The 18534-nt window shown below is 43.8% G+C and overlaps 1 long non-coding RNA gene across 2 annotated transcripts; it reads right to left on the reverse strand.

The window, feature by feature from the left end:
- Positions 1 to 1066: 1066 nt before the first annotated feature.
- LOC109895756 (uncharacterized) lies at positions 1067 to 17125 on the reverse strand. 2 transcript variants are annotated; one of them, XR_002256029.2, is made up of 3 exons: positions 16645 to 17125; positions 6572 to 6651; positions 1067 to 1298 (listed from the first exon to the last, which is right to left on the reverse strand). It is a non-coding gene; the product is annotated as an uncharacterized LOC109895756 (long non-coding RNA). The 2 variants fall into 2 exon arrangements; XR_002256028.2 differs by having other exon boundaries at positions 6567 to 6651.
- Positions 17126 to 18534: the final 1409 nt, after the last annotated feature.

Here is an 18534-nt window from a genome sequence, read left to right on the forward strand (position 1 = left end):
ATTTGATTGTCAATGGTCTATTTTTCCTCTGACACAGAGATCACATGTTATGTTTAAAAGATATTCATTTTCTATTAAAGTTGTCTACAAGTGCATCGTCATTGAAATAATGTTTCTTTGTCAATGCTTGTGTTAGCCATTTTACATTTGAGTCATTTAGCAGATACTCTTATCCAGAGTGATTTACAGTAGCAATTAGGGTTAAGTGCCTTAGGGCACATCGGCAGATTTTTCACATAGTTGGCTCAGGAATTCAAACCAGCAACCTTTCGGTTACTGGCCCAATGCTCTTAACCGCTAGGCTATTCAGCAGTCTTGGTGTATTTGTGAAGTGTCCAAGTGCTGTCCCATCTCTTCATTTTCACCTTTAATCATTTATGATCATCCCAGATTTGATTCATTCCCCATTTCGCTTGATGCAACTTGCCTTGGCGTAAAACTCGGGTTCAAGCCTTCAGAGTGTTTCAAGGTCACCCAGAAGTGGGCCAAGCTGTTCCCGGTGTCAGTCCCTATAACTTCACCGTGTGTGATGACAAAGCCGAGCTCCAGCGGAATAAACATGCAGGTCTTTGTGTGGGTGACTAATGTATGTCACAAACAGCCCTTTCTGAGTAGAGTCTCTTTGCAGTACACCAGCCTCCAAGGACTTACAGTCTCAGAGAAATCTGGGAATGATGTTGTGAAGACTTTTGCTGTAATTGTTGTGTGTGAAATGTGTATCCTCATGTTTTAAAACAGTGAGAGGCATTTTAGTTTCAATAAATAATTTTCTATACCGTTAGTAGGGTATATGACGGGCCATGATTGTAAATAAGAATTTACAATTGCTGTGTGTTTTTAAGAAGCTAGTTCAGAGACAGGGGAAACCCAGGCCTGTTTTCATTGTTCCCTCAGACTCTTTCCCACTGTAAAAAAAGAAGAAGATAAAACATGCATTGGGTCTGGCCTGGCTGAAAAACGTTTCCCAGCATGTTAACATAACCTTACAGGGCCATTACTGACAGATTATTTCCATATGTCTGTATCCCCTCCAATTACAGAAAAGGCCAAATGAACTTTCCAAAAATCAAGCTGATTGTTTCACTTTTTATTTAAGGTCAATTTAAACCGAAACTGAAAAATGTGTGAAAACGTGTTGTTCCACCCCTGTGATTGTTCTTGCCACATCTGCTGAGTTGAAACTCTATTTCAGGCTCTTTTGTTTTGGCATAAAGAAAGAGTGAACACTCCCAGCTGTTTGGTGAGTGCTTCAGCCGGCCTTCCAATACTGGAGCTCTCTTCTTGACCACAGGTCTCCTCTGAAAAAAGGAGATTGTTTATTTCTAAGCAACTAAATAAAGGGTACATAAAAAAGGAAGTGAAAGGACAACTAAACAGTTCATCCTGTGACACAGGGTGTCGCTGTCCTCAGCTTCCTGTAACAGAAGGGGAAATCATTCTGAAATGAAAGTACTGTGAAAACGTGCACTGATCTTATGATGAGAAGATTATGAGTCACTTCGCCAAAACACATGATCTACCCATAACAACCCAGGGAAATGGAATTACATTGCCTTGCAAAAGTATTCAGACCCCTTGGATTTCTTCACATTTTTATTGTGTTAGAAAGTGGGATTAAAATTGATTTAATTGTCTTTTTTTTTTTGTCAAATTTTATGTCAAAGTGAAAGATATTTAAAAAAATCATAACTAAAATATAGTCGATGAATAAGTATTCAGGCCCTAAATTAGTTGAGGTGTCAAATGTGGCTTAACACATCACATAAGTTACATTGACTCAGTATGTGTGGAAAAAATAGTGGTTGACATAGCCGTCCTCTGTCCCCCATACATACAACATAAACTCAGCAAAAAAAGAAACGTCCTCTCACTGTCAACTGCGTTTATTTTCAGCAAAATTGTGTTTTTGATTGAAATGGAACATGACAAGATTCAACAACTGAGACATAAAATGAACAAGTTCCACAGACATGTGACTAACAGAAATTGAAAAATGTGTCCCTGAACAAAGGGGGGGATCAAAATAAAAAATAACAGTCAGTATCTGGCAGAGGTCGACCGATTAATCGGAATGGCCAATTAATTAGGGCCGATTTCGAGTTTTCATAACAATCGGTAATCTGCATTTTTGGACACCGATCATGGCCGATTACATTGCACTCCACGAGGAGACTGCGTGGCAGGCTGACAACATGTTACGCGAGTGCAGCAAGGAGCCAATGTAAGGTACTAGCTAGCATTAAAAAACAATCAATCTTAACATAATCACGATTTAACTACACATGGTTGATGATATTACTAGTTTATATAGCTTGTCCTGCTTTGCATATAATCGATGCGGTGCCCATTAATTTATCATTGAATCATAACCTACTTCGCCAAACGGGTGATTTAACAAGCGCATTCGCGAAAAAAGCACCGTCGTTGCACCAATGTACCTAACCATAAACATCAACGCCTTTCTTATAATCAATACACAAGTATATATTTTTAAACCTGCATATTTAGTTAATATTGCCTGCTAACATGAATTTATTTTAACTAGGGAAATTGTGTCACTTCTCATGCGTTCATTGCACGCAGAGTCAGGGTATATGCAACAGTTTGGGCCGCCTGGCTCGTTGCGAACTAATATGCCAGAATTTTACATAATTATGACATAACATTGAAGGGTGTGCAATGTAACAGGAATATTTAGACTTATGGATGCCACCTGTTAGATAAAATATGGAACGGTTCTGTATTTCACTGAAAGAATAAACATTTTGTATTCGGAATGATAGTTTCCGTATTTGACCATATTAATGACCTAAGGCTCGTATTTCTGTGTGTTATTATAATTAAGTCTATGATTTGATAGAGCAGTCTGACTGAGCGGTGGTAGGCAGCAGCAGGCTCGTAAGCATTCATTCAAACAGCACTTTACTGCGTTTGCCAGCAGCTCTTCACAATGCTTCAAGCATTGCGTTGTTTATGACTTCAAGCCTATCAACTTCCGAGATTAGGCTGGCAATACTAAAGTACCTATTAGAACATCCAATAGTCAAAGGTATATGAAATACAAATGGTATAGAGAGAAATAGTCCTATAATAACTACAACCTAAAACTCCTTACCTGAGAATATTGAAGACTCATGTTAAAAGCAACCACCAGCTTTCATATGTTCTCCTTTTCTGAGCAAGGAACTTAAATGTTAGCTTTTTTACATGGCACATATTGCACTTTTACTTTCTTCTCCAACACATTGTTTTTACATTATTTAAACCAAATTGAACATGTTTCATTATTTATTTGAGACTAAATTGATTTAATTGATGTATTATATTAAGTTAAAATAAAAGTGTTCATTGTTCATTCAGTATTGTTGTAATTGTCATTATTACAAATATATATATAAAAATCGGCCGATTTAATCGGTATCGGCCTTTTTTGGTCCTCCAATAATCGGTATCGGTATCAGTGTTGAAAAATCATAATCAGTCGACCTCTAGTTTCTGGTGTGGCCACCAGCTGCATTAAGTACTGCAGTGCATCTCCTCCTCATGGACTGCACCAGATTTGCCCGTTCTTGCTGTGAGTGTTACCCCACTCTTCCACCAAGGCACCTGCAGTTCCTGGACATTTCTGGGGGGAATGGCCCTAGCCCTCACTCTCCGATCCAACAGGTCCCAGACGTGCTCAATGGGATTGAGATCCGGGCTCTTCGCTGGCCATGGCAGAACACTGACATTCCTGTCTGGCAGGAAATCATGCACAGAATGAGCAGTATGGCTGGTGGCGTTGGCATGCTGGAGGGTCATGTCAGGATGACCTTGCAGGAAGGGTACCACATGAGGGAGGAGGATGTCTTCCCTGTAACGCACAGATCTTCCCTGTAACGTCTTCCCTGTAACGCACAGATTGCCTGCAATGACAACAAGCTCAGTCCGATGATGCTGTGACACACTGCCCCAGACCATAACGACCCTCCACCTCCAAATCGATCCCGCTCCTGAGTACAGGCCTCGGTGTAACGCTCATTCCTTCAACGATAAACGCGAATCCAACCATCACCCCTGATGAGACAAAACCACAACCTGTCAGTGAAGAGTACATTTTGCCAGTCCTGTCTGGTCCAGCGACGGTGGGTTTGTGCCCGTTGTTGCCGGTGATGTCTGGTGAGGACCTGCCTTAAAACAGGCCTACAAGCCCTCAGTCCAGCCTCTCTCAGCCTATTGCGGACAGTCTGAGCACTGATGGAGGGATTGTGCGTTCCTGGTGTAACTCGGGCAGTTGTTGTTGCCATCCTGTACCTGTCCTGCAAGTGTGATGTTTGGATGTACCGATCCTGTGCAGGTGTTGTTACACATGTTTTGCCACTGCGAGAATGATCAGCTGTCTGTCCTGTCTACCTGTAGCGCTGTCTTAGGTGTCTCACAGTACGGACATTGCAATTTATTGCCCTGGCCACATCTGCAGTCCACATGCCTCCTTGCAGCATGCCTAAGGCACATTCACGCAGATGAGCAGGGACCCTGGGCCTCTTTTTTTTTGTGTTTTTCAAAGTCAGTAGAAAGGCCTCTTTAGTGTCCTAAGTGTCCTTCATAACTGTGACCTTAATTGCCTACCGTCTGTAAGCTGTTCGTGTCTTAATGACTGTTCCACAAGTGCATGTTCATTCATTGTTTATGGTTCATTGAACAAGCATGGGAAGCAGTGTTTAAACCCTTTACAATGAAGATCCTGTGAAGTTTTTGGGGATTTTTACAAATGATCTTTGAAAGACAGGGTCCTGAAAAAGGGATGTTTCTTTTTTTGCTGAGTTTATGTAAGGTCCCTCAGTCAAGTATCACAGATTCAACTACAAAGTCCGGCGAGCTTTTCGAAAGCCTCATAAAGGGCAGTGATTGGTAGATGGGTAACAATAACAAATCAGACATTGACTATCTCTTTAAGCATGGTCAATTTAATAATTATGCTGTTTTCAATGTATTAAACCACCCAAACACATTAAAGATACAGTCGTCCTTCTGAACTGCGCTGCAGGGAAGGAATTGAACTGCTCATGGATGTTGCCATTGGGGATTTTAAAACAGCTACAGAGTTCAATGGCTTTGATCGGAGAAAACTGAGGATGGATAAACAACGGTGTAGTGACTCCACAATAATGACCTAAATGACAGAGTGAAAAGAAGAATACAAGTATACAGAAGAAAGATGTTCCGACCTGCATGCAACAAGGCACTAAAGTAATACTGCAACGAAATATACTTTTTGGCCTAATTGAAAAGCCTTATGTTTGGGGCAAATCCAACACAACACATCACTGAGTAACTGCCTCCTTATTTTCAAGTATGGTGATGGCTGCATCATGGTATGGGTATGCTTGACATCGGCAAAGACTGGGGAGTTTTTCAGGATTCAAATAATTGGGATGGAGCTAAGCACAGGCAAAATCCTAGAGGAAAACCTGCTTTCCACCAGATGAATTCACCTTTCAGCAGGACAAAAACCTGCAACACAAGGCCAAATCTACACTGGAGTTGCTTACTAAGAATACAGTGAATGTTCCTGTTTTGATTTTACTTGAAAATCTATGGCAAGACATTAAAATGTATTATTCTTAAAACATTTTTTTAAATGTTTATTTCACTTTGACATTACACAGTAGTTTGTGTCAATTGTTGACAACAAATTACAATTAAATCAATTTGAATTCCACATTGTAATAAACTTTTTTTTTAAATAAAAAAAATCCAAGGGGTCTGAATACTTTTGCAAGGCACTGTACATGGTAAGTATAATTACATAGAGTGTTGAATCTTTGCAATGTTGTTTTTACTCCTGGATAGTACAGTAGAGTCTACAGTAGAACATAGAACATTAGTGCTGGCTGTATGTTTACATGTTATCTGTTCTCCTATCCCATCCCTCTGGGTGTTTGTACCGCAGTCTGCATTCATTGATCAGTGAGTTGTTCTCATGTAAACCCACCGACAGCAATGAATGTTTATTGCAGCATTAGGAGGTGGGCCTCTTAACTAAGTCCAGTATGGGAAGTAACAGAAGATTATGTAAAACCAGGATATTTACAGGAAGTGTCTGTCTTCATCTCTCTCTTCTTGCCGAGTGTCTCTTTAAAGGTGGACCTCAGGGTACATTTAACGGTCGATGGTTTTGGACAGATGCTCAAACTCACCGACAGCGTTGAATGTTTACTGAGGGCACCAGGAGAAATGTCTTGTCCTTTAGTTGCCACACTCACATCCCTAGATCAGCAACCACTCGCCTTTGTTCAGCAACCACTACACCACATAATATAGGCTGCTGTTTTCAGGCCAGCAGATATAGGAGGCCACTCATTTCTCTTGGCCAGCATGTTCAATGTGGACGCCCAGTTTGTTACCACCCATGTTGTCGTTGAGTTGCTAATAGATTTTGATGAGGTGCCAGCAGGGGAGGAGAGGAGAGTCATGATGTTGGTTTTCCCGAAATAGTCATTCCTGCAGCTGCGGTGAATACCATAGTCATCTTCCTCTTCTGCTGCTGCTGCGATGAAACTTGTGACTGCTAACAAGACTCTTACCTTACCTAGCCCAGAGCAGCGCCTCTTTCTCCCCCAGCATATTCCATCTCCTCCTCACACACGCTACACATCCCAGTCCCCTGTGCTGTGGGGAGAACAGACGAAGAAAAAGGAAAGAGCCTGAATATAAAATCAAAAACGGCACGTCAATCAATCCTCCAAAAATGATCTTGGAGAAATGGAAGCATGTTGTGATGGTTAGCTAAGCGCGTGTTGTAGAGATCCCCCCCCCTACAGCATAAACCATTGCACTGTAGCATTGTTAGTAGTTTGACGGCTGTTCCCTTTACCCTGCTCTGAACCCCAGCTCTGTACTGCACGGGGAACACAACATCTTCCTGTTTCAGCCTCTTTGAGGTTGGAAACTCATGCAGTCATGTTTTATTCATGCCATTTCCCATTCCTCCTCTTAACTGTGTAACATGCAGCAGGGATTTGAGACACTTCTCTTGCTTTTGTTCTTTTTTTGTAATCTTTGGCACATAAATCTGGCATTTAGGATGGGTGGGGAATACAAAAGCCTGGTTCAAATATTATGGAATATAATGCAACTAATTAGTTTTGTTGAGGGTTTTAGAATGTGTCTCGTATAGAGCACTGGATTACAGGCTTCCTGTCTCTGTTAGTTCCATCAAACATGAAATAATGATATAATTGATTGGTTCTCCAGACCTCAGTTTCCTGCGTTAGCTTTGTCTCTACACCTTAAGGCTGCTTGACGAGACCCATGAAATAATAGACTGTTCAGGTCCTTTTGCATTCTGACACAGTTCACTGAGGCATCACTATGCCTTTACTGCAGTATTCTGTTATGTTTCTCACATTCAGTCTAATTTCATATATTCCATGAGCGTTAATATCTGTAGCAAGTTAGCTGATTACAGAGGATTTAACAAAAAATGGTTGGAAAAGCATTCTTCTCTTATGTCTGTCCTCAGTGTTTCCCCAGTTTCAAGGTAAGCAGTGATTGTGTTTCAGCCTGGTCAGAGATTCCTAAAATGAATTTGGCATTGGGTTGGCTGTGGTCCCTACCTTCCTTGGCACTTGTACAATTTAGCTGTCTGCCCCAAGACACACAAGGGCTTTTCATTCTGGAATATCTCTTTCCTTTTCCCCTCTATTCATTTGACTGAACTTTTATCCTGTTTGCATGCAGAACACATTGGCAGTCTGACTCAAATCCACACATGCTGTACTTCCTTATGAAATAGTTCTGTCTCAGACCGCCCAGGCTGATATCACTGAAACAATCTGTCATTTTCCCTCGACTTTGCATTAGGGAGCAAGCTGTGAAATTTGAACTGAGAGTTTGGGACTGTTTGTGAGGGTTTGATTGAGTTACCGATAGTGAACCAGTCTGTAGTGTCTGTAGTGAGAGAGCGAGGTAGGGCCACAGAGTGAACTGGATTTACTTTACCACTGTCACTGAACCCACTTGAACCCTGCGGCATCAGCACATTCCAGAGGTCAGAAATGAGAAAGCACACAGTGTACTCTCTGACTGGCTGACGTCACTGTGCTCAAGTCCATCAACAGGATCCAGGATTGTAACGTTACCTATCTCACACTAAGAAACCAGGTCAGACAAATCTGTCTTATGAACCATTTGATCTAATACAATGTACAGTAGACATGAGGGGACTACATTTAAACGCGTATATATTTCAATATTCCCGAGGACATTTTCTTCTGACTGTGGGAATGTGTTGAAGACATTCTGTCACATACTGTACGCACTCTTAACCTGACACCTTCAACATTCCGGTTCTAAAAATACTCCGCCGAGTTTCTTCAGGCATGAGACATGCCCTGACATATACATCACACTACGTGTCTGACTGTCCGTCAGCATTACACAAGGACCTGGGACACTGTCATTTAATCTCATAGCTTCTTAACCTTTTACTGCAGTGGGTCACACAGAGTGTTTCTTGGTGGTCTTGAACAAGTCTACTTTGAAACAGAAGTATACACTTCACACACGTTTATGGGCTTAAAAGAAAAGACGATACAACTCCCGTACCATTTTTTTTTAATTTTTTTATTTTTTTATTTCACCTTTATTTAACCAGGTAGGCTAGTTGAGAACAAGTTCTCATTTGCAACTGCGACCTGGCCAAGATAAAGCATAGCAGTGTGAGCATACAACAAAGAGTTACACATGGAGTAAACAATTAACAAGTCAATAACACAGTAGAAAACAAAGGGGGGGTCTATATACAATGTGTGCAAAAGGCATGAGGAGGTAGGCAAATAATTACAATTTTGCAGATTAACACTGGAGTGATAAAAGATCAGATGGTCATGTACAGGTAGAGATATTGGTGTGCAGAAGAGCAGAAAAGTAAATAAATAAAAACAGTATGGGGATGAGGTAGGTGAAAAGGGTGGGCTATTTACCAATAGACTATGTACAGCTGCAGCGATCGGTTAGCTGCTCAGATAGCTGATGTTTGAAGTTGGTGAGGGAGATAAAAGTCTCCAACTTCAGCGATTTTTGCAATTCGTTCCAGTCACAGGCAGCAGAGTACTGGAACGAAAGGCGGCCAAATGAGGTGTTGGCTTTAGGGATGATCAGTGAGATACACCTGCTGGAGCGCGTGCTACGGATGGGTGTTGCCATCGTGACCAGTGAGCTGAGATAAGGCGGAGCTTTACCTAGCATAGACTTGTAGATGACCTGGAGCCAGTGGGTCTGGCGACGAATATGTAGCGAGGGCCAGCCGACTAGAGCATACAAGTCGCAGTGGTGGGTGGTATAAGGTGCTTTAGTGACAAAACGGATGGCACTGTGATAGACTGCATCCAGTTTGCTGAGTAGAGTGTTGGAAGCCATTTTGTAGATGACATCGCCGAAGTCGAGGATCGGTAGGATAGTCAGTTTTACTAGGGTAAGCTTGGCGGCTTGAGTGAAGGAGGCTTTGTTGCGGAATAGAAAGCCGACTCTTGATTTGATTTTCGATTGGAGATGTTTGATATGAGTCTGGAAGGAGAGTTTGCAGTCTAGCCAGACACCTAGGTACTTATAGACGTCCACATATTCTAGGTCGGAACCATCCAGGGTGGTGATGCTAGTCGGGCATGCAGGTGCAGGCAGCGACCGGTTGAAAAGCATGCATTTGGTTTTACTAGCGTTTAAGAGCAGTTGGAGGCCACGGAAGGAGTGTTGTATGGCATTGAAGCTTGTTTGGAGGTTAGATAGCACAGTGTACCATGTCAGATATAGAGTTGAAATGAATTCAATTTTGAGTTTGCATCCCAATATTACACTTTTTTTTTACCCCCTTTTCTCCCCAATTTCATGGTATCCAATTGTTTAGTAGTTACTATCTTGTCTCATCGCTACACCTCCGTACGGGCTCGGGAGAGACGAAGGTCGAAAGCCATGCATCCTCCGAAACACAACCCAACCAAGCCACACTGCTTCTTAACACAGCACACATCCAACCCGGAAGCCAGCCGCACCAATGTGTCGGAGGAAACACTGTGCACCTGGCGACCTGGTTAGCGTGCACTGAGCCCGGCCCGCCACAGGAGTCGCTAGTGCGCGATGAAACAAGGATATCCCTACCGGCCAAACCCTCCCTAACCTGGACGACGCTAGGCCAATTGTGTGTCCTGGGAGGCCCTGAATATTACACTCTATATGAATCACAGAAGACTGAAATATATGAAAAACTGTTTGACATAGAAACACCAGATTTGTCAGTATTTTATTTATTTATTTTTTATTAATTATGAAATTATGAAAAATATTAATAGCATTCCACCCATGAGGCCACTAGGATCAATTGACTGCAGGAAACGGCTACAGACACATTTAATCACTTCACAGAGTGGTCTGAATTTTGATAGAAAACGCAATCAAATCCAACAAATATGCCTTAATTGCCATGTCAGTCAGAACATGTGAGAACAAGTAAGATCTGACAAATTTTTAACTGGCAGAATTGCAAATCTCTTCTAAATTAACTAATTTTGTATTAGATTTAGTGTTGCAGTGGGGTAGTATCATATTAAGTGTCACGTTATAGTGGAATAATAGTTGATGTCTCCTACAGTTTCGTCTAGCTGCTATGGTATGCATAGTTGTAACGGCAGGGTGTAGTATTATATGATATGGTATGATATTCAGAGGCTCAGGTGGAAGAAAGGACCACCCCTGGGTTCCCCAGCGCTGAGGGACTACTACTCTGAGATCTCTCCCAGGCAGAGCGCCAAGCCTCAGTCCGCCACGCCAAGCCTCCAGAACTCTCCACGTGCCACCTCTGACTCTGCCAAGGCTCCGGGTGTTTCATTTCCAACTCTCAGCCCGCCAGCCAGAGCCATTTTTTCTCCTTAATGCCAAAAAGCACTGAGTTAACATTCGATGCTCTCAGGCAGCGCATTCTAACCCTCCATGCGGTCACAGTTAACCTCTTCCCTTTATGTGAAGGAAGAGGTTATCTGTGTAAGAAGACAAATAACTATTACAGAGGGAGTGTTGTAGTGTTATAGAATGGTACTAAACACTACATCACTCCCCTCGGTCCTTAGTCTGGGCTGTTTGTTATACGGTTCAATATCTATCTCCTCACACATCCACTGCATCTGGTAATCGTTCTCCCTTGTCACACACTCAGACTGCAATGCTCGTTTGTGTAAAACCAGTTGTAAAATGTGTTGGGATCGGACAACATCTCTCTCTCTCTCTCTACTGATGAAGTGAGATCACTCCCTCGGTCTGCCATCTCATGTCATCTGTTCACTTTTGACCCCACAGTGGATAGGTCCTGTCACCTCAGCCTGGTTCTGCTAGAGTGATCCTGACAAGAATATGACGTCATCGTCGCTCAGATCTGAAGCAGCACTGGCTCGGTTTAATCAAGCTGATGAATATGTTATAAGCTCTTTCATGAGAAGTTTTGAAGATTGCTAACAGAAAAAGGGATGGACCCCCTTGTGGGTGTCTACTAGATTTAGCTGTGACATTTCTCTGGTGTCTGCTGCCACGTCTGTCTCATTGGTTAGGTGCACTGGCGCCATAAACACGGGCTTTGTCACAGACCAAAATCCACAAATGTGGTCCTATTATGCATTGTTATCAGAGCTATAGTACGGCCGTACAGTCCAGTTGAAGATGCTTTAGTTATGTGGTTAAAGAACGCATAACCAACATATCCTTCTTAACATACATTCCCCCCCCCCCCCTCAAGGTTGACCGCAACAAAAAGTTACACAACATTTGTTTATGGCACATAATCCCTGCTTTAATCTGTTGTGTAGACGCAGTGCAGTCATGGCATCATCTCCAAGCCCAGAGGGTTAGCGTTTCTCCTCTGACGACTGTTTGCACTCACTGCACTCTGGATCACAATAAATAAGGCATGCAGCTGCCCGCCATCTCTCCTTCCCCTCCCTCTATACTCTCCTCCTCCCTCCTCTTCTCCCGCCTGCCTCTCAACCCCCCCCCCCCCCTGCTGGGGGCGCGAAGGAGGGATGTCTCACACGGTGAGATTTAAAATAGCACGGAGGGGCAGGGAGGAGAGGCACCGCACGACGAAGCAGTGCTGATTTCATATTTCCGTTATCACTAGGAGCCAGTGGACTGAGCCAGCATGGGAATGACCTGAATATAGATGGAACTTTCATTTGTCCTGGAGCTGTGCTGCCTTATGGCAGGTATTGACACGCCAAGTCAACCTTTGTTCTCAGTAGAATTCCACATAAGGCACGAGCAGGATGGCCGTGGATGTTGCCAGGAACCCTTTTGTCTTCTCTGCATGTCAGTAGTTCATGTGTGGGCCGTGGCATCTTATCTTCTGATCTTCCTCTAGAAGACAGACACCTAAGTAAAACTCGTGCCCATCCATCAGTGTATGGGACCACTCAGAGAGCTGAGCATCTCTATTCCTCAGGAGTCTGCCTCTGCGTCACAGCGTGAGTCTCGGGCCCTGCAGCACACTGATGACAGTGAGGCCCCCGCCTCCACACAAAGTACACTCTGTCCTGACTACTTAGTCTTTCCCATTCTATGTATGCATAGCAGAGCTTGGGCAAGGTCAGGTATTGGCATACCATTTGGCAAGCCAATGCTCAATCAGTGTCACTCATAATACTGCTGATTTGATTTCACTAAAGTAGCACATTACAACTCTACAATGTCCTGTGCTGTTAATAAACCTCCATGCTTTCCTATTGGCTCAAAGTACATGTAGCTTTCTGCTGTGGTGTACCAGTCAGTGGAGAGCATTGATCCAGAGAGTTAGTTAGTTGTATAGAGTCTTAACCCCCCTTCCAGGCAGTGCCTTCCTCTAGCTGCATGAAGAAATCTCAGCTGAATTCATGTCTCCTTTCAGATTTCTAAGAGGCGTTAAACCTTTCTGGATTAAAGTAGGTAAGCTGACAGGCAGAAGATTGTATTAGCTGGTGTGTTGGCACAGCTTAGAATTTGATTTCCTTCTCGCTGACCTGGTAGACAGCATTGTTGTGTTTTTCCATTTTAAATTACAGCAAAAACATCCGTAATGTTTCTTTCTCTTCCCATGTTTTCTATCGTTCTCTCCCTTTCTCACTCTACCGTTCTCTCTCTCTCTCTCTCTCTCTCTCCATCTCCCTCAAAGCACTGACAGCATACTTCTGTGAACACATAATTTATCATCTGCTAAGCCATGCTGATTATAGAGCTTTCCCCACAGCCCTTATCTGTTGCTGAGCCTGCTTTTCACTCCACAGCTGCCAATTATATCCCGGCCCGGCCGGCTGGCCTGCAAACAGACCTGGTCTGTCAGCCAGCTGCAAACTGATGGAGGGCTTGGAAATACATGTTATAGGCTTACCCGTACACAGGGAATAGAACAGTTATGGTTTGATATCGGGACTTGACCTCAGTGAGTGTTGCATTAGGGTGATAGTTGAATAGCATTACCTTAAACCAGGCGATGGATGCCAGGAGGATGGTGGTGATGTGACAGTGCTCGGTTATTAGGAGAAGAGCCTGTGGGGAGGGTATGTATTGCATGCAGATAGCGGCTCCCCGGCCTCTCAGCTGATGTAATGTGACGTTTGATTGTCAGTGTAATGGGAAGAGACGTGCACATCAGAGCAATGTGGGTCAGAGAGGCAGATGACCAGCCTGCAGCCTGTATGTGCTGCCGCTGCCTAATCTGCTCTAACACAGCCAGAAGGGACTCTTAATCGACCCTGATATTCACTGAGCCCACATTACGCTCTCTGCTCTCTGGTTCAGCATAGCTGTGGAGGGGGATGGAGCCTCAGTTTGTGACGGACAGCGTTTCCATTATACAAAGATGTATGTTTCCTGATTTATGTTTTCTGATGATATAAGATGTTTCGCTGAGAAATGTTCAGTGGAACAACAAAATTATTCAACTTCAAAGGAAATAATCCAGACCTGATCCAGCCCTTGTTTAACGGCCCACGAACCATTAAAACAGACTGAAACCGTGTAGGAATGGACTAGGAAGTTGAGAATCCTCTCCTTTCCTTCTGTGATCTCCGAACGAGCACAGAGCGATGACAAGAGACCGTTCAGGAAACTAGAATCTCAATTTATATGTTACGCTTAACAAGGCAAGTTCACTTTAAGCATGCCAAATTCAGATTTCACACTTGAGATGTATCTCATCATCTGGGCTCCTTTTCATTTGATGTAAGAACCACACTGATCGGATCCTTCTCCACGGTCTTACAGGTTTTAAAATATTCGTGAAGAATTCGGAAATGTATATTTGAGAATTCTGTGGTGTTGCAGTAAGAAATCTACCGTATGCAGTGTGCTGATGGAGAGTGTCGGATTCCAACATGGTCATCAGGGACAGAGATTGTACTAGCGAGAGAGAGAGAGGGACGTTTTGCAAAGGTTTGTAGTGCACATCTGTGGGGTCTTAACAGCCCCGTCATAGCCAGAGGTGACAATGAGGCCTTGAAGTGTGGTGACATTTTATGCTCAAACTGCTTTTTTACAGCTATGGAAAGGCTCTGGAGAATCTGCCACTGCTTCATCAAAGCCAGTAATTTCCTGTCCATTTCAACCCCCATCCCACTACCCTGATTCCACGTCTGCTAATCCCACCCCCGCAAACCCCCTTGCCCCCCTGCCGGCGCCCCTGCTGGCGCCCCGCCTGCCCGTTCCACTCCACTCTGTGCTATGCTGCCCTGGGCTGGGCTGGGCTAGGCTATGTGGCTATGTGCTTTGTGTCAGTAGGCTTGCGGCTGAGCATTAACAAAATCCTCATTGTCCAGCGCGGGAGTGGTAACTCGCTGTCTGGTTTTCTATTCAAATCCAGGTAAAGGGGCCTGAGAGATCCAGCCTCATAGCAAAGTCCAGTCCCAGCGCAGGGCAGGCTACAGGGCCGGAGGACAGGTTGCACAAGCTCTCAAACCCTGCACCCAAACACACTCATATCTCAGCCTCAAAGATCAACAAGTGATAGCGAGTGATTCACAAATCACTCGCTATCACTAAAGCGAATACTTTCAATTCATCAATAGTCTTTCATTGATTCCTCTAATTGTTGACGGAGATTGAATGTAACTTCTTGTTGCCAGACTTCCATCGTGGCAACACAGATGTGTATCAGAGTAACAAGACTCTACATGTAAAGGCATCTCAAAGAACTACTTGTACTGGGGCTATATCCTGGGGATGTGGTACACATATGCACACCAAATACTTTTTCTCTGTTGATTCTCCCCAGAGCCATAGCTGTTTTTAACGATGCCTATGGAAGACTGTCTGTCTATAGTCCACAGCTGTGCAGCGATAACGTTTGTTTTTAAAGCTGCTTTTCTAGTGTCATCAAATGACGTGTCCATATATTATTGTAGTTTCAAAAAAATACTTGTTGTGGTATTTTCACGTTTTTGTCATAATCCGTCTTTAATGTCTGTCCTCCTCTCTGTCACTGTGTCGGTTTGTTCATGGGATTTGGGCAATGTTTTTGGTGTTACTAGTCCCTCTCTCAGACAGCTTTTGTAGTGGATTAAGGGCTTTGGACAAAGCAGACACGACAAACAAGATAGCTGGGGACAGGCTGTATTTCCTGTCACTCAATACATCCCCCCCCCCCCCCCCCCCACACACACACACAAGACGCCGGAAAAAAACACCAGCCGTTCTTATAATTACACTCCTCTCTCTCTTCCTCTTTCACTGCTGTTTATAAACCTTCTTGGACATCCTACGTTGCATTTTTTACTTCTCAGCCTCCGAGCACGTTACTACTTCACAGCAGCTATGTTTTTTCTGTGTACAACGAGAGTCAAAGAAAGGGGAGGGGGACGAGAGAGACTCTTTGAAAAGCTAGTCAAAAGTGAAGCATGGTCACCTCTAACCCGGGCCAGGCATCCCCTCCTCCAGCACCCTGAGCAGCAGCTGGCTGCCTATCTCTCACTGCTCTAATGGCTGACACGGCGGTCTGGATGGGGCTGGACGCTTTTGTCCACAGTTCCTCTCAGTCAAACGACTACTACTGCTACTGGGCGCACCCAACATTCCCAGGGACGAGCGTTATGAAACACACGCAGACATACAGGGAAACGCACAGAGATGCATTCATTCACACACACGCACACAAGCACATACTTAAACACACACACACACACACAGACATACTTTGTCTACCGCACACAATCTCTCTCGAACTCGCTCTTTCACACAGACCCTCTGTTTAAAGCACACATGCTCTCTTTAAGACAAACTGTACCTCGCACGCATACTCTCCAATGCATACACACACGTTATAATGACCACATACAAGCATGCCCTTTTAAAGACAATCCAATACTTACACAATCCTCTTCTTTATAAACAGTCATATCACCAATAGGTAAGTGGAAATCATAATTGCAGTTCTAGTACACTCAACTAAGCCATCAGTGAGCACATACAATAAGGCTCTCATTCAGAAATAATACATAGAAGAAAAGCTTAGAAGATTGTGCTAATAAGGCGTATAATGGGGAGAATGTGTTCTATTCAGAGCCACTCAGACATCATGCAGAGGGGAGCGACTGGCACAGTGTGGCCAGAGGTGAATTGTTACAAAATACAGATTGTAAATGAATAGATACTCACTGAAATAATAGCGGATAGTTATTCAGTTGAAGTACTCTGCTTGTCTCGTCGATGTTGTTGCAGAACGTGGAAAAGTGTATAGGTGGGAGAAAAGGGAAGGAAAAACCCCTCCGTAGCCGGTCGAACAGCCAACTTCCCTCAAGTGCACACGTTGAAAAGTTAGTGTGGAACTGAGGGGAATGGGTTCTTCTCCCTCCCTCCCTCTCTCCCTGCCTCTGTCCCACACACACACAAACACACATACTCAAACACATTCACACACGCTGTCCGATCTTCTGATGTCCTGCCCGATCTGTCTGTCTCTCTCCCTCTTTCTCATTCTCTCTCTTTCACACACACTCTGTCTCTCTGTTTTTCCTCCCTGTGTCTCACCCCACTCTCTCTCACTCTGTTTCCCCCCCCCCCCACACACACACACACAGACGCATACAAACATGCATGCACATACACACAGAGGAGCTTGGCTACGCAAGTTATTAAACTGCTCCACATTTAATTGCATGAACTATATATGAACCAGTTGATGGACAGGAGCACATTTAGTCATGTGTTAAAGAGCAAGAGCAGTTATTGGCTGAGACTTTGAGAGCCAGGGGCTAGGGCTCAGTGATTGGGCAGTGTTCAGACCATTGAAAGTAGAGCCCTCTCTATTGAATGGCTACTGGTGTGGGTGGGGCCTGTGTTTGGGTGACAGACTGGCTCTGAAAATTGATCCTGAGAGTTCAGCTACTCTGCCAACCAGAGCAGCCTATGCAGAGAGGAGGGGAGAAGTGGGGTGATGTTTAGTATTTGTGAAAGGAAGGAATCTGCTCACCAGAAGTTTTATCTTTGAAATATAGTCAGTATTTTTTTTAATGACACACTTTGGAGTATACAATGAAGAATATAATCTAAAATGTCTTACCCAACTGTTTTGAATAAAAACATGTGTAAAATATATTTAGCATCATTGGACGGTACATACAAGAACAATTCTGATCTCATAATAGTTTGAAACGGATTCATTTGAGTCTCCTCGGCTTTTGTCTTGTCTCGCTTGCCAAGGATGCCGATTTCTCTCTTCGCCACCCAGTAGAGGCCAGCTAAACCCCTAGTGTCCCACAGAGCCTTACATCTACATGTCTCCCTGAGATGCACTAGCTGGATACAGCCCCACACTCCTCCCTTTGTGTGCCTTTCCCCCTCTCTCCCTCTCCCTTCTCTCCCCATCTCTACCCAGTGATGACGACAGGCCGGGCCCGGCAGTGCTGCCAAGCGCTTTCATTCACACCTGATTAGATCACAGTGACCTCGATAACATCACTCTGCTCCACGCCCTGCGCCACACTGGGACACAAGCCTTTTGTTTGGGTTGAGAAAATACTGTGTCTGCACAAATTGACGCTAAATTAGATGGAGGGGATATTAATGTAGAAATGTCTGAAGATGTGAGAGGGGAGAATGTGCACGTTACAGAATAGGTGGATATAATATCTTACAATGGGGGTTAATTGTACAGTATTTCATGTCATTTCAAGTGGAATGTGTACATGTAGGTTAGTTATAAAGGACCGAGCATGGAGCCGGTGGCGGCTGAAAATTACTGTCTTTCAATGTTTTTACATTTAGTCAGAGTAGAGGAGAGTTTAGGAGCCATGGCTGTGTGTTCGCGCGTGTGTGTAGGTGTGTGTTTAGGACACAGGACTGACATCAGTGCCATCTGAGACAACCCTACATCCCGATGACGATGAAAGCTATTTCAGCACAGTGGTTTTATGAGCACGATTGCATCAGTCTATTTTCTGTAACCTACATTAACATATTGGGCGATTCCAAGGCGGCATGGCCCCGCAAATATTTTTGGTATCACAGATTATTCTGGCAATTTTCACATAGAAACCTCATTAGGAG

The sequence above is a fragment of the Oncorhynchus kisutch genome, linkage group LG8, assembly GCF_002021735.2.
Source record: "Oncorhynchus kisutch isolate 150728-3 linkage group LG8, Okis_V2, whole genome shotgun sequence".
Lineage (NCBI taxonomy): Eukaryota > Metazoa > Chordata > Actinopteri > Salmoniformes > Salmonidae > Oncorhynchus > Oncorhynchus kisutch.